At 40.2% G+C, this 16,504-nt stretch overlaps 2 long non-coding RNA genes across 2 annotated transcripts; one reads left to right on the top strand and one right to left on the bottom strand.

The window, feature by feature from the left end:
- The first annotated feature begins 607 nt into the window (after positions 1–607).
- On the top strand, positions 608–8,030 carry LOC124132311. The gene is made up of 3 exons (XR_006860782.2): positions 608–694; positions 6,538–6,717; positions 7,954–8,030. It is a non-coding gene; the product is annotated as an uncharacterized LOC124132311 (long non-coding RNA).
- Positions 8,031–9,196: 1,166 nt separating this feature from the next.
- On the bottom strand, positions 9,197–12,500 carry LOC124132309. Its single transcript, XR_006860781.2, has 3 exons — positions 12,429–12,500; positions 10,874–11,065; positions 9,197–9,289 (listed from the first exon to the last, which is right to left on the bottom strand). It is a non-coding gene; the product is annotated as an uncharacterized LOC124132309 (long non-coding RNA).
- Between the last annotated feature and the right edge of the window lie 4,004 nt (positions 12,501–16,504).

Here is a 16,504-nt window from a genome sequence, read left to right as displayed (position 1 = left end):
AAAAAAAAATGTGATTATGCTTTGTTCTACTGTGGGGAGGGGTTACTCCTTAAATAAGCCTCTTTTTAATGGTTGCCCACAACTCCATCAACTCCACTTACTCACTCACTCACCCATTCACTCACACACCCACACACTCACCCACACACACACCTAATCACACACTCGCTCAGAATATTCCTTTGACATAATGCCTTGAAACTGATTGATGTTGTCAACATCTGCAGTGCATATTAATACTGAATTTGATGTGTCACTTATGAATAATGACAAAGGGGAATTAAATGATTTGCTTATTTTTAATTATTTTTTAACATCCTAAAACGTGTGCCTTTTATGCGTTAAATATGACATATAAATACATGTGCGCAGTTTACTAGTTTTATGCAAGCATACACTGCAGCCTGCACGGCACGTCATAGCGGACGCTTCCTGGTCATCAAACGTTCCCCACGCGTTTCTCCCCATGTGCTGACAACCAACTTCCAAGACCCTTCTCCCCGGGGGTGCTGCATACAGCTGATACTAGTATTTGTGCAGTGTTCATCCTCTCCACTGCATATATATAAATACATGCTGAATAACGAAATCATAGCGCTGTAATAGATGGTACTTGCCCGATCAACTGAAGGATATTGCCCCAACCGATTCTTTCACGTGATGAAGTTCTTTGTTTGTGCTGTTCTTCTGATGGGTAAGTGTTGAGCTGCATATCATACCCACATGGAGCCGTTTTATAGAATAGTTGTAAAGGGTGAATTCCCAGTTACAAGTGAGGACAAGTTTTGGCGTCCCTCGCCGTGGCATTACTAGAATATTTCTAAAAGCCCCACCTATACACTACACCTATATTGTCTTCAACAAGACACTGAAGAATTCAACCGGTGTATATCCGGGCAGAGTATATGGCCTCTGATCCGGGTTAGAATAGGTCTTTAGCAACCCATGCTTGTCGTAAGGGGTGACTAACGGGATCTGGTGATCTGACTTGGTTGAAGCATGTCATCGTATCCCAATTGCGTAGATTGGCGCTCATGGTGTCAGTCACTGGATTGTCTGGTCCAGGCTCGGTTATTTACAGACAGCCGTCATATAGCTGGAACATTGCTGTATGTCCCTTTTTACAACAAACTGAAGAATTCGCCCTTTACACATTATAAAAAGAGATGAAATGGGGTTTAACGTCGCGTTCAAGATTTATTGCACATGTGTGTGTGCGTATGTGTGTGAGTGTTTGTCCGGACTAATGTTATAGTGCTATACTACTGCCAAGAAGTTCATTCCCCTTACAAGCATGGGCACCGCGTTACGCACGGGTGTGCACCCCGTTCGTCACTCGCGTGCAACGCTTGACACACTCATTAGAGGGGGAACAAACTTTTGACCAAAGGAGGACCCATGTTAAGCTGAACTTGGTGGTGGTAACAATGAGAGACGAAAAATGCTAATACACATGTTATTTTTTTAATTTGCTGATGTCTCATTTTTAGATGTGTGATTTTGCAGGAAAATATGAGTACTGGTGTGGCTTCTACATGGTGTTTTGCGATGGTGTCAAGAGAATACACGATCCCAGTAAATGTTATTGCCATTCAAATGGGTTTTATTCTGATTTGACATTAAATGTCTGCAGTACGACTTTCAGTGATTATGTTTATGAGGTTTGGCGGGGCATTGGTTTTATTGGACCCTAATTACTTTATGATGGTTGGGTCTCTTTGTCTCAGCTCCATAGCCGTGACGCTGGAAAAGAGCAGCATTTAATTAATGAGAGTAGGTTATATCATGGAAGATACACTTGAGGGAGAGGGTTCTACTAATTACCGTACCACAGGAAGAGACCTGTAGACTACCGCGGGGTTGTGTATAAGATGGCCGGCAGGAGAGGTAAACATTGAACTAAAGCACTTTTGTTTCCATGGGCTTGTTGAATAGTTTCCCAGCGCTACTGTCAATATATCTTCTACTTGATCCTTGATACATCATTTTGGCATTAACAATATATTATTTTCAACGTACATTATTAGTAGTAGTCATTTGTTTTTGAGTATTTGTCAATTGTGTTTAACTAACAATCAATAATGGTCATACATGGTGACATGTAAATATAAAGCGTAAGTACAATAGTAAATATAAATATTCAAATCGCATAAAAATACAATTATAACAAGATACATATGTAATTCTAAAATCTGTGTTCCACATTCAGAGCCAAGCGGAAAACTGATTAAATAAAGGGAAGAAGCTTGTCCTTACACATATGTAGATACATCGACCGAACATGACTATATATGTAAATGTTAACATACTGTACCTATCTACACGAACTGTTATAAAATGTGCATAAGGTCACGGAGACGAAGGCTATAGATATCATACCTTCTTCGATTTTTTAGATGATAAAGTACATTATTTGATAAATTCTGTTATTGATATCTAAAATTCGATTTGCGGTATCAATAAACATATCATGGTATAATAAAACCATGTTTGTGATATAAATTCATTCTTTGGTACCCATAAATAAATTATTTATATAAAATATGGAATAAATACTTAAAAGGCGCCCTATATATTGTTCTTTGTGGATTGTATTGAGTAACGCGATTGCATCACGGTTATCAATGGATATAGTGTTAATTGCTAGTCTTTTTTCTAAGCCATCAGTTTTTTCATCTTTTCAAAAACTGTTCACAAAATGGCAACTTACAATTAACCAATGAAATTATACTGACCCGACCTGCGTTTATTCATCTTTCTGTCATTATTATAGTTTACATGTGTCTAGTTTCAAGTGTATATACTTAAACTATACATCGTACAGATTAAGGAATCACACATCATCGCAACATCTAATATATACATGTAGCACAACGGTACTTTGATTCTGTAGCACAAAAACATCACACACACACACCCCTCCGAATCACTGTGTAACGGTAAACCCGTCGTTTTCAGACGTTCCATGACGTTCCAGGCGTGTGTGCGAGTGTGTGTGCGGGTGCGGGTGCGGGGTTGCGTGTGTGCGTGCGTGTAGACGAAATACAAGACTGTTAAGTCGACGTCTAAGCTATAATTGATGATGATAACATATGGATGTTATTGTAACAAGCGCAGCGTGTGGAAATTTTAATACGTTGGACCCAGTAACATGTTTCAATACCTTTTGAAACTGTAAAGTGAGATACATTTAAACGTTGTAGCATATAAACACTTGAATTGAAAGGTCAAGAAAAAGATATATTTCTTATAATAGAAGGTCCACAAGGGTATTCGGAAAAGAACCGTAACTCGTTACGACAAAAATAGTTCTCTTGACATTCAATACTGGACATTTCCCCACACCCAATTGCAACTTTTTAGTTAACGAGAGGATATTTGGTGGGGGGCTTGACGTATCTTTTCAGAGGGTGTTATTCTGACATTACCCACTATTTATTGGTGGATACTGGAAATGAATATAGACTGTCATGTTGTATGACTGTTGCAAGGATTTGTTATCTTAACAATCACTGGGTGTGACCATGTGGACAGTTTCACATTAGGGGTTGTGATTTTTACAATTGCCCAAATGATCCTGCTGAGTATTGGACAACTTTCAACTCGTGAGATTTCAGTGAACTTGGCAAGTGTTGGTGAATTGTGATATTCATATTATCATAACCTGTCAAATTGTACATAAATTTGTGTTTAAATCATTAATATTCAAAGGGACTGTTCCCTACACCCGTCCATATCTTAATTAATAAACATTATTTATTGTATGGATTATATAAAGATTTTATCTAAGTATATGTATAAGTATATAGTTTATATAATGAATGTTGCAGTCAGTGGATCTTTCAGTTTGCTTACTTACTGTTGGTAATATCCGTTTTCTTTTGGCAAATAAGGGGATAGTTAGTAACACTGAAATACGATATACAACTATTTTGTTTCACAGCTATCACGAAATCATTCGACACTGACACCGCATCAAACCCCGCGGTAGACTGGACACAGTTATGTGCGCACCGATTATATACTCCCTACCGACGGGGTGGGGTGGTGGTTCGGTCTGTTGTCTAATAAATGCTGGGTGGTACCTTTGATCTCGCCTCCAAACATGCATGTAGTAGAAGTAAAAGATGATCAGGATGGCCTGGAAATAAACAAGAATCTTTCTTGTTGCATATCAAGGCACCAATTCATCTGTCATTGGGGTTTTGTGATGTATGTGTAGCCAAGCCACAATTAACTAGAATGTTTCATGTCTACAAGCCAGGTATTTGCCCACACCAAATATTTCTTTCCTTAATTGCGTCAGTGTGGTTTATCAACACTTGTATAATGCTTGCGTCAGTTTGGTTTATCAACACTTGTGTAACGCTTGCGTCAGTGTGGTTTATCAACACTTGTATGACGATTATTTTTTTGCTTAGTTGCGTCAGTGTGGTTTATCAACACTTGTATAACGCTTGCGTCAGTGTCGTTTATCAACACTTGTATCACGCTTATTCACGCTTGGTGTGGCAGACTGAAATTGAACATTATGATAGCGTCAGCAGGGATAATAGAGGTCATAAGACACATCTTTATTTGCTTTTCAGACTACAGACAGTGGCATACGAAGATCATACATATATATGTTTAAGTTACTTCTTTGATAGGCGTGTAGAAGCTGCAGTACTAAGTAAGGATAAGATTTATGGATGAACAACTTCTTTATTACAATTAAGAGCGACGTTTCGGTGTTGGTAAACTTGCTTGATAGCGGTGTTAGAACCTACACCGAAACGTCGCTCTTAATTGTAATAAAGAAGTTGTTCATCCATAAATCTTACCCTTACTTATGTTTAAGTTACATGGGCAGAAGGCTAGATTATTTACATCAATACAGTGAAAATATTGTGTTCAATAAAAGAAAACTTTGATCGCTTTTAACACCTCTTTTTTGCACTATTAAACAAACTGTGCACATATTCACTTATTGTAATAACATCTAGGTAACAAATAATTTCTATTTTTGAAATCCACGAGCATAATTGTTGTCAAACCTAAAAACATAATCAGGGCGACCAGTTTTGACTTGCCAAGTGCCTTAAAGTGAGTTTATTCTTAAACATGCCAAAAGCGATTGACAATATATAGCTGGGAATTGTCTCTCGCACGGTTATGGGTAATGACGTATTGTATAATATTACTGTTCAAATTAGTTGCTGTCATTTACTCCAGCGTCAAGCGTCTCAACATGACCATAACTTTGGTTATATATCAACTCCCTGTCTCTTTGTCTTAAGTGGTTAATCGGTAATTGCAGTCCAAATTTATCAACTTATTAACCCATTGTTGCAAACGTGACTGATTTGTTTACACAATAAGAAATGTAATTGATCATGAACTACTGAGGCAGTCGAGCACCTGTATAAGAAATGTAAACGCAGCCATGTTACATGTAGTCCAAAGGTATTAAACTTCATCCAATATATAGCTAAGCTTGAATCTATGAAAGCTAGCATGTGAATAAACTCAGTTCACTGAAATTTAAATAATTAAAGCACTTTCAGTGACCAGTTAACAAGTAATCAGTGAGATGGTATATAAATACTGGGAACGCCAAACAATGTCATTGTAAATAGACATATGCACCTGTGAATGGCGTGGTGGCCGTAGCCTTGTATATCAAAGTTTCAAATACCGAGTGAACCAAAGACGAGGTCCCTGCATACACTGGAAATGATGTATCCTGCATGTCCAGCCACCATCAATATCTCTAGTGATCTTTTCGCGATTCCGAGCCTTGCGCAAACCAATGTCACCACCTGGTTGAGTGGCTTCCTTCCATCAACGTGAAAGGATTACCCACAACCAATTTCCTCTAATAATAAACTGTTACCTTTGGTATCCCTTGCAATACTCATTATGGTCATTGGACAAATGTTAACATCACAAACCCTAACGAGATTCTGTGTACATGGTCACACCCGGTGATTGTGAAGATCTCAAATTCTATCTACCCTGGCAATAAACTCGCATCCAAATTCACTACTGTTGTACTGTCGGCTGGTCCCAATGGCTGGACTGGACCCTCGTTGTATGGGCCATGCCATAAAAGTCCAGCAACCGAACACTAATTAAGACGGGCCGACCTTGTTTTTATGGTCTGGTGAACACAGGTCAATGGCTCCTCATTAACTGAAGATTCACATCTCACTGTTCATTTGATACATTTGTCAAATTCAACTGAAACCTGGTCCCGTGTCACATGCGTGTTACACGCGTTCTCAACGCGTGTAAGGGGAATGAACTTCTAGGCAGTAGTGTTGACCACCGAGCTACCATGCCGCAGTTTAACCTGAATATCCTATTCAGACACAGTTAACTAACTCCGAACCGACCAGCCCCTCTTGTTTCAGCCCCTTAATGTTAGGGAGGGTAACAACGCGGCCGGGGATCGAACCCCGGACCTTCCGCTCTCTGGGCTGGCGCTCTACCCCCAGACCACGGAGGCGGTCAGAGCATCTATGTTTATTTATTAATTTCAATATTTTCTCCCAGCTTGCTTTGCTGACTTCTCGGATGCCTGTTGTTGTCAAAACAGTCACACCTCCTCCCATCACAGTCGACACGGCATCCCTATGCCCATCCCCTACCCCGTGGGCGGAGGCAGCAGCAGCGGCAGCAGTCATACCAACTTCCTTCCCATCATCCTCACCACAGCCGGCTGATGAAATCGCAGTAAGTCTGACATCGAAGTCCGCATTAGATTATCAATGACCTGCTACATGTATTACAAGGATGAGCAGAACCGTGACGATCAGGGTTATAATAGGTCTTCAGCAACCCATGCTTGTCCTAAAAGTCGATTAACGGAATTGGGTTGTCAGGCTCACCGACTTGGTTGATGCATGTCATCGTATCCCAATTGCGCTGATCGACGCTCATGGTGTCAGTCAATGGATTGTCTGGTCCAGACTCGATTATTTACAGACCGCCGTCACCTCAGAACCTCGCCCCTAAGCTGCCGAGATCCACCGGTTGTAGTTCCAATATTCTGTCCGATTGTGATTATTATTATTAGGGCCATCTTCTGTCAGCAGTTTATCAATGCTGGATAATGTTATCAAATTACGTCACTTTATGCGCTGTCCTTCTACACACATCAGTGTGGCTGATCTTGAATACTTTTCGGATCAGCCTTACAAACCTAACCGCTCACCACTCACATTGTGAAAGGATGCTGCATTACGATTGTCCATTTGAAGTATTATCTAAGCTATACCCTTATAAGTTGTTGGAGAACCGGTTGGCTCACCTGTATAGTACCCAGAATTAGCCGTCAAGAGTTGCGCCCCTTAGACGTTCTAGGATCCGCTGATTCTGTTATAATCATAGAACAATACTTACAAGAGGAAGAGAATATATGGATGTCAACTTCTTTATCATGAGGAACACAACGTTTCGGAGTATATGCTTACTCCTTCATCGGATGGAAACGTTGTGTTCCTCATGATAAAGAAGTTGACATCCAAATATTCTCTTCCTTATGTGTATCACTTCTTTCATAGACCAAAACAATACTTACGTTTAGTAAACGTCAACGACCTTCAAAACCTTGGTGTTTCGCCAACTAAAATTAATATGAACTGTTGTGATATAATTGAAATTCCCTTTAAATAGGTTTTAACACAACCGCACTCATTACCTTATCATAACACCTTTTTGTGTTGTTTAACCGACCCATGTAGATCCGGGTATAATTGGTCTTTAGCCACCCATGCTTGTCGTAAGAGGCTTGGTTAATGTATGTATCGTATCCCAACTGTGTAGATTGGTACTCATGATGTCAATCACTGGGTTGTCTGGTCGTGACTGTATTATTTAAAGACCGCCGTCATATAGATGGAATATTGCTGAGTGCGGCGTTAAACAATAAACAAACAACAAACAATGTGTTGTTTTTCTTTGTTTCAGGTGAGCAGTGATGGCCTCCTAGCACACGTCACATGTTCGCCATTGAGTGTATGTCAATAAACTCAATAGGTGCACTCTGTGAATTGTTCTATGGGTTATTTTTTTCAGAATCAGTATTGGTTGCCATGGTTTTCATGCAACACAACCTGCATGCATTCACTATGAGTGGTGCCTAAATGCCTAATGGTGAGTGCGTTAGCTCGTCATGCCGAAGACACAGATTCGATTTCCAAAATGAATCCCAAAACTCCGCTGTGCTATTTGACTTACTCCGCATCAGTATCGTTCAGATGTATCAACACCAGATGTATCGCCAGAGAAACAATGTCTACACCAATCAACGACAGTGTTTTACAACAATGCATAGCATGTACAATGAATGCCAACCATTCACAGATCTTCTCAGCTGAAGAAAAATACCGAGCAAGCAGAATTATGCAGTTATTAAACATCACATATCATTACAAACAATAATAGTAAATCTAAAAATAACTGGATAGTATGTTAGTCATTATGTATTTAGTCGCAAGATAATGTAGCTAAAACAACAGGACCATTACTAAAATACGCACTCACAAACAAGGCTGGAATACCTGGGCTCAATCGTAGCGCCACCAGTGGCTTTTACGAGTTATGTCCCTTCTATGTCCCTCCTCACGTTACTTGCATTTGCTTCAAGCAAAATGGTGGCGCCCAGTCAAGACGATTTGATCGAAAATCAAAATCTATATAATGATAAAACGGGTCTTACTTCGCGAAGTCCATAAAATCACGTGAACACCTTGATTGAAAACATTAAAAGATTTGGAAAATATCTGTTGACGCCGAGTTGGCAGTACACATACTTTGCAAATCCTGCAATCGACCGAAATCTGCACGGAAGTTTTTGAACCGGAAGTCGATTTCGTTACTCGATTTTGATTGGACTATGCATAGCCTCGTTATAGTCCAGCCGAAATATAACTCCATAATTCAAGTCTAGTTCGGCAAGGGTGACTTTTATAGTCACTTAACTCCCTTCCCTCGAGAAGATTGTGTTTACCTGGTGGGTGCTACCGACATGACATGCTTATCCATTTCGAGACGCCTGGTGTCATCACTGTTTTCAGTGATCCATTCATATAATTTTCACCGCTTTTTTTCCCTTTTACGCCAAATGAAATCTGTTTCGGCGGATGATCGAGACTGGTTATTCTCTGGAGCTGACCTTTTCTATTTAATAAAAATGATCAAAACCACAATAATAGCGAACAACCACATTTATTGATATAGCGCACAGGTCAACACGTGTCCGACTGGATCTTGGAATGTAGAGAAACGCACATCCTTCAAATACCTGCAACACAACAAAACAGAGACATATACCGTCACATTTTCATTGTACCATCCATATTGCAGTTGGTCATATTACTGTATAAGGGCCGATTGCCCAGTCCATCTGGACTAAACGACTAGATATGTTAAAAGAAACATCACACTTTGGCCATTTGTTGCATTGTCGCATTGTCGCGCTTTATCTTATCTTATTTATTTTGCCAAAAGGACAAAACGACAAAACGACCCCATGTCAGGAACTTAAACCTAACGTGAGTCCTATGTGTAAGGCACAATAAAAGCAATGTCCGTTTTGTATTATGCCACTTAGTATGTGCGCGTGGTTGACAGTCACATTGACATTAATACATACACTATGTACGTAGTATGTTGGCCAGAAGCGTGGTTAGTGTGGTAGCTCATCCCCCTGAATAACCTGCAGCTGGTTCGATTCCCAATAAACAGATTCTTGGTGCTAACTCATTATTTGCTACCAGATTCTGAAAGCAGTGTTTCACCTTACTCTTACAAATCCACTCCCGTGCTCTCATTTTCGCTCAGTTCCATTGTTCCTCTCGGCAAGCATTGGCGGTATCTAATCCATCTATACTGAAACTTTATTTACTCGTTCGCGTGACTATCATATGATGTAAGATGAAGAACGAAGCGTGGTTTATTTCACGATAAAAAATTGTTCATGACGTCATTTCTGGAGATTCGAATATGCGCTCGCAACTTGATGACGTCATATATTCGACGACGTTATTTTTTAAGGGGAAGTGCCCAATAAGTTGTTCTCGAAAGATATATCTGGGCTACGTAGATAAACGCAGTGGCCGAAAGATCGCATCCAAAAGTGGGCGATATATGACAATCGGTATTAGGAGAAAAGGTGCAGATAATCGACGTGAGGATTGTGAGAATATGCAGGAAATACAAAACTTGATCCACCTGTTCGTAAAATGAACTTGTCCAACATTGCCGAGGTCGGATTCCATTCAGGGAATCATCATTATTTAAATCTGGGTAAAAATATTTAAAGTTTGTACATTGTACATTTTAGTAACATCCTTAAGAGGCTGTACATAATCAATGAGAACTAATCGACTCGTAGTCGTTGTTTATCGTACCATAAAACACTGCAGGGAGAATAAACCACTCGAGGCTGTGCTCCTTATGGTTTATTCTCCCTGCAGAGTTTTACTAGACGATAAACAATATATCAAACTATAATGTGATATTTTTGCTATTAACAATAAAAAGAAGCTTTCTTCCAAATCGCCTCACACTTTGTACGAACAATATGCGGAGCGGTCAGTCGATATACGGTTCACGGTGAAGTACAGTGCAAAATCACCACTCCATTGCTGCTCAAGTTATCAAGCAGGTTCCGGAATAAACCGAATGGATCTAAATGCTCAGCACACTTGCACAAGCACACGCACTCTCATGCATACTCTCACTCTCAGCCACTCCAATTCAATTCACTCACACATGTACACGAGCAATTGAGACCTATTTTCTATGTGGCTACACAATGTCCTCAGGGTTCACTGCGAAGTAGTTGTAACCGCCTATCGTTCAGAATTAAGAATACGTGACTTACCCACATAGTCAGATTAGCCGGTTGTGGTGAGGATGATGGGGAGGAAGTTGGTGTGACTGCCGCCGCTGCTGCCGTGAGACATGGGGTAGGGGATGGGGATGGGGATGCCGTGTTTGCTGTGGTGGGAGTGGTGGCTGCTGTGACAACATTTCTTACAACAACCGCAGGCTTCCGAGAAGACAGCAAAGCAAGCTGAAAAGACAAAAACTTCAAACATAATGTGTCCCAAGGATGAAGTCATCCCTGGCGATATTGTGTTTGTTATGAATAGACAGATGTGGGTGTCATATAGTTCTCTGATCGAGTGGATGATGTTGATTATAAGCCTTCAAAGATTAAAATTCAATCTTTAATGACTGGTCTAAGGTGACACTGTCGGATACTATGGTCAGTATCGGTCAGTATTCAGTCTGGATGCAGCTTATTAACATCAGATTTATATTCACTTGCTCAGTAAACAACATTCGTGGCCTATCTTTCTAGACTTGTTGTAAAATCATATATAACCCGCTACAAAATCTACTTCCGAGAAGACAGCAAAGAAGGCTTAAACAACAAGAATGAAACGTGTCCTCAGCACGGAATAAGTCGCAGCGAATGTTACAATTCCCAGTGGACATGGCGTATAGACATCTGAGCATTGTCTTCATGGCGATACGTTTCAGATGTGGGAGTACAGAGAGCCACATCAGTTGTTGACCTCATGAACCACTATCCACGTTGCCGAAGAGCCTTTGAGCCTAAAAAATATTTTTGAATAACATCCTGCAACAATGTATTTGTTGTGGATGACAATTTCTTTGTTTTCAACAGTCTGAAGCATATTTATTTTTTTTCTAAAATCCCAATGAGGTGACAGGTACAGATCTGTTTCTTGACTCTGATGTAACACATGATAGATTTTGGCCACGCACCCTGCAATTCAGAGTGCAAAAATTTGAAAGTTTCTTAACAGTGCTTAGAAGTATGATAGGAACAATGTAGGGGCAAAGGCAATTTTAGGAGGGGGTCATGATATGCAAGAAATTTATTTTAACCACATTTTCGAATAAATAATACACACACATTCCAATAACAGATAGATACGGCTATTATAAATAGGGCATGCTGGGCGCTTTAAACCATATTCCAGCCGTACCACACACCAGTGCGCCACAATTCGCTGTACAGAGTTGCGTCCCCGGGACATGTCATAAACCTATGATTGTGGCTTCGAATCCGGGTTCGCCCCGTTCATGTTTCTAGGTTTGTCAGCACTATACACGTGTTCGTGGGTTTCACCAAAATGGTAAACGTCTGAGACCTGCATCACTTCATGCTTTCCTCCCACATTAAGCTGATATAACTGGAATACTGTTCAAGACCAACTCACTCACTCACTCACTCACTTCACGCATTGCACTCATGTTGTTAACAGAACTCGTCGTGACGTTTAAGATACTGGTAACCTCACCGTACCCATGTGCCGGAAAAGCCAAAGAAACCCACCGTTTTGTATCAGAACGATCCACGGACAAGCGCCACATTAACCTGTGTGGTTGGTCGTGAAACTTACCAAGCACAAGAACTAGGACAGCCAGGAATTTCATTATGGTCACTTGAACTGAGGAGAGGATGTGACGGGATGAAACCAACTGAATGTAGTGACAGTGTGACTAAGTATTATATATAGGCAAAGCAACACACTGACGCCACAGGCGGGAGATTAGCACAGCTGTACGAAGTTAGGTCTTGGGCAGAAAAACGTGTGTGTGGTGTTTTCATTGACAGATTAAACAGGAAGCACCAACCAGGATATGCAGCTGTGTTGCGTTGAACGTGTAATAAACATCAATATGTTTAAGTGGTTGTCATCACCATCATAATTATCCCATCATTATACTTTCTGTGTGACGATCTGCTAAACAGCTTATCGGTGAATGTATAGTTGTCTCAAGGGTAGGGGCTAACAGAGTGTTGCAAAACGTGTATGTGGTGTTCTGATTGACAGATTAATAGGGAACCTCAAATATGGCATTCATTTGTTTGGTGAACGTGTAATTAATGTCCATATATCACAATCATCATCATCACCATCAACATCTTCATCACGATAGGGGACACGGATGTCCCAGTCGTCCCAGGTTATATCCCATTAGTTAGACGTCCCATTAGTTAGACGTCCCGATTGTTAGACATTTTTATTTGGGCAAAGACGGAATATACCTACAGGTGAAATGGATCAGTCCTAATTAGATTAAAGTACTGAGTGGGGATAGGGGACTCACAGTTTAGGGAGTATGTATGTTACAATTTCATTTAATTATCCTAAATTACCTTACTCTCAGCACAGGTTCAATAGGCATGAGATTAACTATGTAAACTATGGAGTAGCTTAATTGTCTTACTGTATGATCAGCTGAAGGAGTCGAGTTTAGATTATCTACTCATCAAACAAATAAAAATGATCTTGGGGTACGTGTCATTATCGGAATCGATATGGCTGGTCTAAGGAAAGTAGAGTACATCACCTCTCGGCGTGGAAGTAAGCAGTTGATATTAGATGGATATATTTACAACAGAAACCGCGAGAGGCAAACCTGCACACATTGGAGATGTGGAACCATTTCGGAACTGATGGACCCAGAACCAACAACAACCCTGAGGGATTCCACAGCCGACTGAACTACCTACTGCCACATGTTCACCCTAACATCTACAGATTCATTGAAGTCATCCAGAAAGTCGAGTTCAGTGAAAGGACTAAGGTGATGCAATTGAACTTTGGTGCGGCACCACGCTGCCGCAAGAGAATCTACAGAGAGACAGAGAACCGCCTGGTAAGCCTCAAAAATCAGCTGCAGCAGGGTGACAAGTCTGCTATTGAGTATTTAGATGCTTGTGGACACTTGCTTCGTCTGGGATAAATAAACTGTAAAAGTTATTAAATGTTAAGTATAATAGTAAAGTATCTATTTAAAGGTACTTGGCTTTGTTTGTCAGATCTTATCTGGACTATTCCATTTTAAAGTCTGAGGTGACAAGCCTAAGGATTAGTGTGCACTCAACCGTTTAAAGTGTTGTTATAAGCTGTCTAACTATTGGGACGTCTAACTAATGGGAGGACACCTCGTCCCAGGTTCCACAATTCGATGTGCAGAGTTGTGTCTCTGAGGCGCACAAGATAGCTATGATTGTGTACTCCAATCCCTGTTCGCCCTGATTATGTTTGTAGGTTTGTCAGCACCATACCCGTGCTATGGAGTTTCACTAAAGTGGTTACGATCTAAGACCTGCATCACTTTGGGCTGTTCTTCCAAAGCAAGCTGACACGCATTACCTTGATATAACTGAAATTATGTTCAAGGTTGCGTTAAAACCAAACTCAGTCACTTACTCATCATTATAATTCTAAAAGCCTAAACCACTACAATAAATATCAATGTCCATGTCCACCAAAGCATGCTCATTGCGCTCACAATCATTACTCCACTCAATATACATTCTCAGCTCCCTGAGGAAGTTACATGATCAAGCTGTCTTTTAGGCTCTAGAATTTTTGCATTGACTTATCATTCCTATTCCCAACATTGTTTTTGCTAGTGGTGTTGTTTATTCTGGAGCAGGTCTGAAGCCTTAGAAACATCTCAATAAACATGTTCATCAAAGGACATTCTCTACATTTGTATGAAGGCGTGATATTACTAGAATATGGTTAAAAGTGATCAAAATCTTTTTCACTCACTTATCTACCAGACTTATTGTTATCACGAGCATGATCTTAATCAGTGAAAGCTTGTTTTGGACGTGTAAAACGTGTACATTATTCTCGTTGCCATGATTATGTTTATTGGGTAGACCTCTTCTTAACAAATTCTCTTTGTTTATCAGAAAATATCCTTACACTGGAATGATTCGTGAAGCCTTCGTTTGGTGTTCCTCCGTTATATTGCTGAAACCGGCATAAGAAGATATTCAACCCTTCCCTTGACAGATGAACTCCAGTTAAACAGAAACTTCAGTTGACAGTGGGGGCTACAGATCTATAACTGTGAGAATTATGTTAATCCACTGGTCAATCCTTATATACATGAAGTAGGCGTTCATTACTTTGTCTAGCAGACCATAACATCCCCATATTCCAGCTATATACCCATAGCTTCATTTCAAATTAAAACCCATCGCCTGAAAAGTCTCAATGAAAGGACACATGAAACGAGTAACGACGCCATGTTTGTCTGTATTCTACCTTGGCGAAACGAACGTGAATTCTTTGTTAGAAAAGACAATGAGAGGCGTGGCTGCGGATTAATTAAGAAATAATCGACGAGTGGGAGTTGTTTATCGTACGATAAAACACTGCAGGGAGAATACACCACTCACCGTTTATTTCTTAAATGCGATATCAACATAATGTACAGTCTCTCGGCAATGTCGGACAAGTCCATTTTACGAACAGGTGGGTTATGTTTGGTATTTCCCGCATATTCTCACGATCCTCACGTCGATCATCTGTAGCTTTTCTCTCAATATCGATTGTGATATCTCTCCCACTTTCGGATGCGATCGTTCGGCCGCAGCGTTAACAGGAAGGCAACTTTCATGACGCTAATTTATAAAAATTATGTTTAGCATGTTATGTGCAATCAGTGGAGCACAAACGCCAATACCTGGCAAATAAATATTAAACCTCCACCCATTGAACAGATGAATCCGGTTTTGAAATTATCATGACACAAAAATAGGAATATTTTGAACACGGTCTGTGATTCACCAATCAGATTCGAGAATGTGTCATTATGATTACTGTTCAGATGTTTCACATAGCTGTGACATGTGTGAATAACACTCTCCATCCCTCTGTCCATCATCTTGTACAGCTCTCTGTTCTTACATCATGCACCCACTCTTCTCCCCTTGACCTGCATGAATGCAGTTATTTTGAAGATAAACACGATCTTTTGGATATTGCCACTGTTATGACTTTTAGTGTGGGAGTTACTTACTTAACTTAGAGCTCTTCCACCCTGATAATAATTAAAGTGTGACGCTATAGTTGCTTGTCTGCTTATTGTCTGTTTACATGTATACATACAAGCTGTTAATGCTACCCCTTATTCCATAGTCTTGATGTCTGAGAGTCACTCCAGAAATGACAACGTCTAAATATAGACTGAAAATGGCCAATCGGCTGAAGCATAGCCTCCCTTTAAGCAAGGTCGGCGCTTTCTTTCTAAGGATAAATAAACAAAACAAATTCCGGTGAATGTTCAAAGCCGTGCTCACAATGTGCAGTGTTTTAATATATACCGATTCTCACGGACGAATTTGTGTGTCAGTATTTATGAGTACCACTTTCATAATGTTGTCATAAGATAGGCTTTACAAGCATGCACAACAATTTAATCAATTTGTATTATATGAAAGGAGAAATATGTGTGTTTGTTCATGGGCACCTGTGTACCACCCACTCCTGGGGTCTCTTCTTCAAGAACATATCTGGTCATCGAACCATGAAGTGACAAAGTAAATTTGATGCTGGTAACCTAAATGTAGTTGTCTCCTAAATCAACACCAATATATCGATATCGATCGAGTTGATATTGTTGATGGCATTGTGAATTCACCAGGACATTAGGTAACATAAGGTTT

The sequence above is a fragment of the Haliotis rufescens genome, unplaced genomic scaffold (assembly GCF_023055435.1).
Source record: "Haliotis rufescens isolate VD_foot unplaced genomic scaffold, xgHalRufe1.0.p SCAF_13, whole genome shotgun sequence".
NCBI classification, from domain to species: Eukaryota; Metazoa; Mollusca; class Gastropoda; order Lepetellida; family Haliotidae; genus Haliotis; species Haliotis rufescens.
The sequence above is the reverse complement of the archived record's forward strand: the minus strand, read 5'-3'. Positions and strand labels throughout refer to the sequence as shown.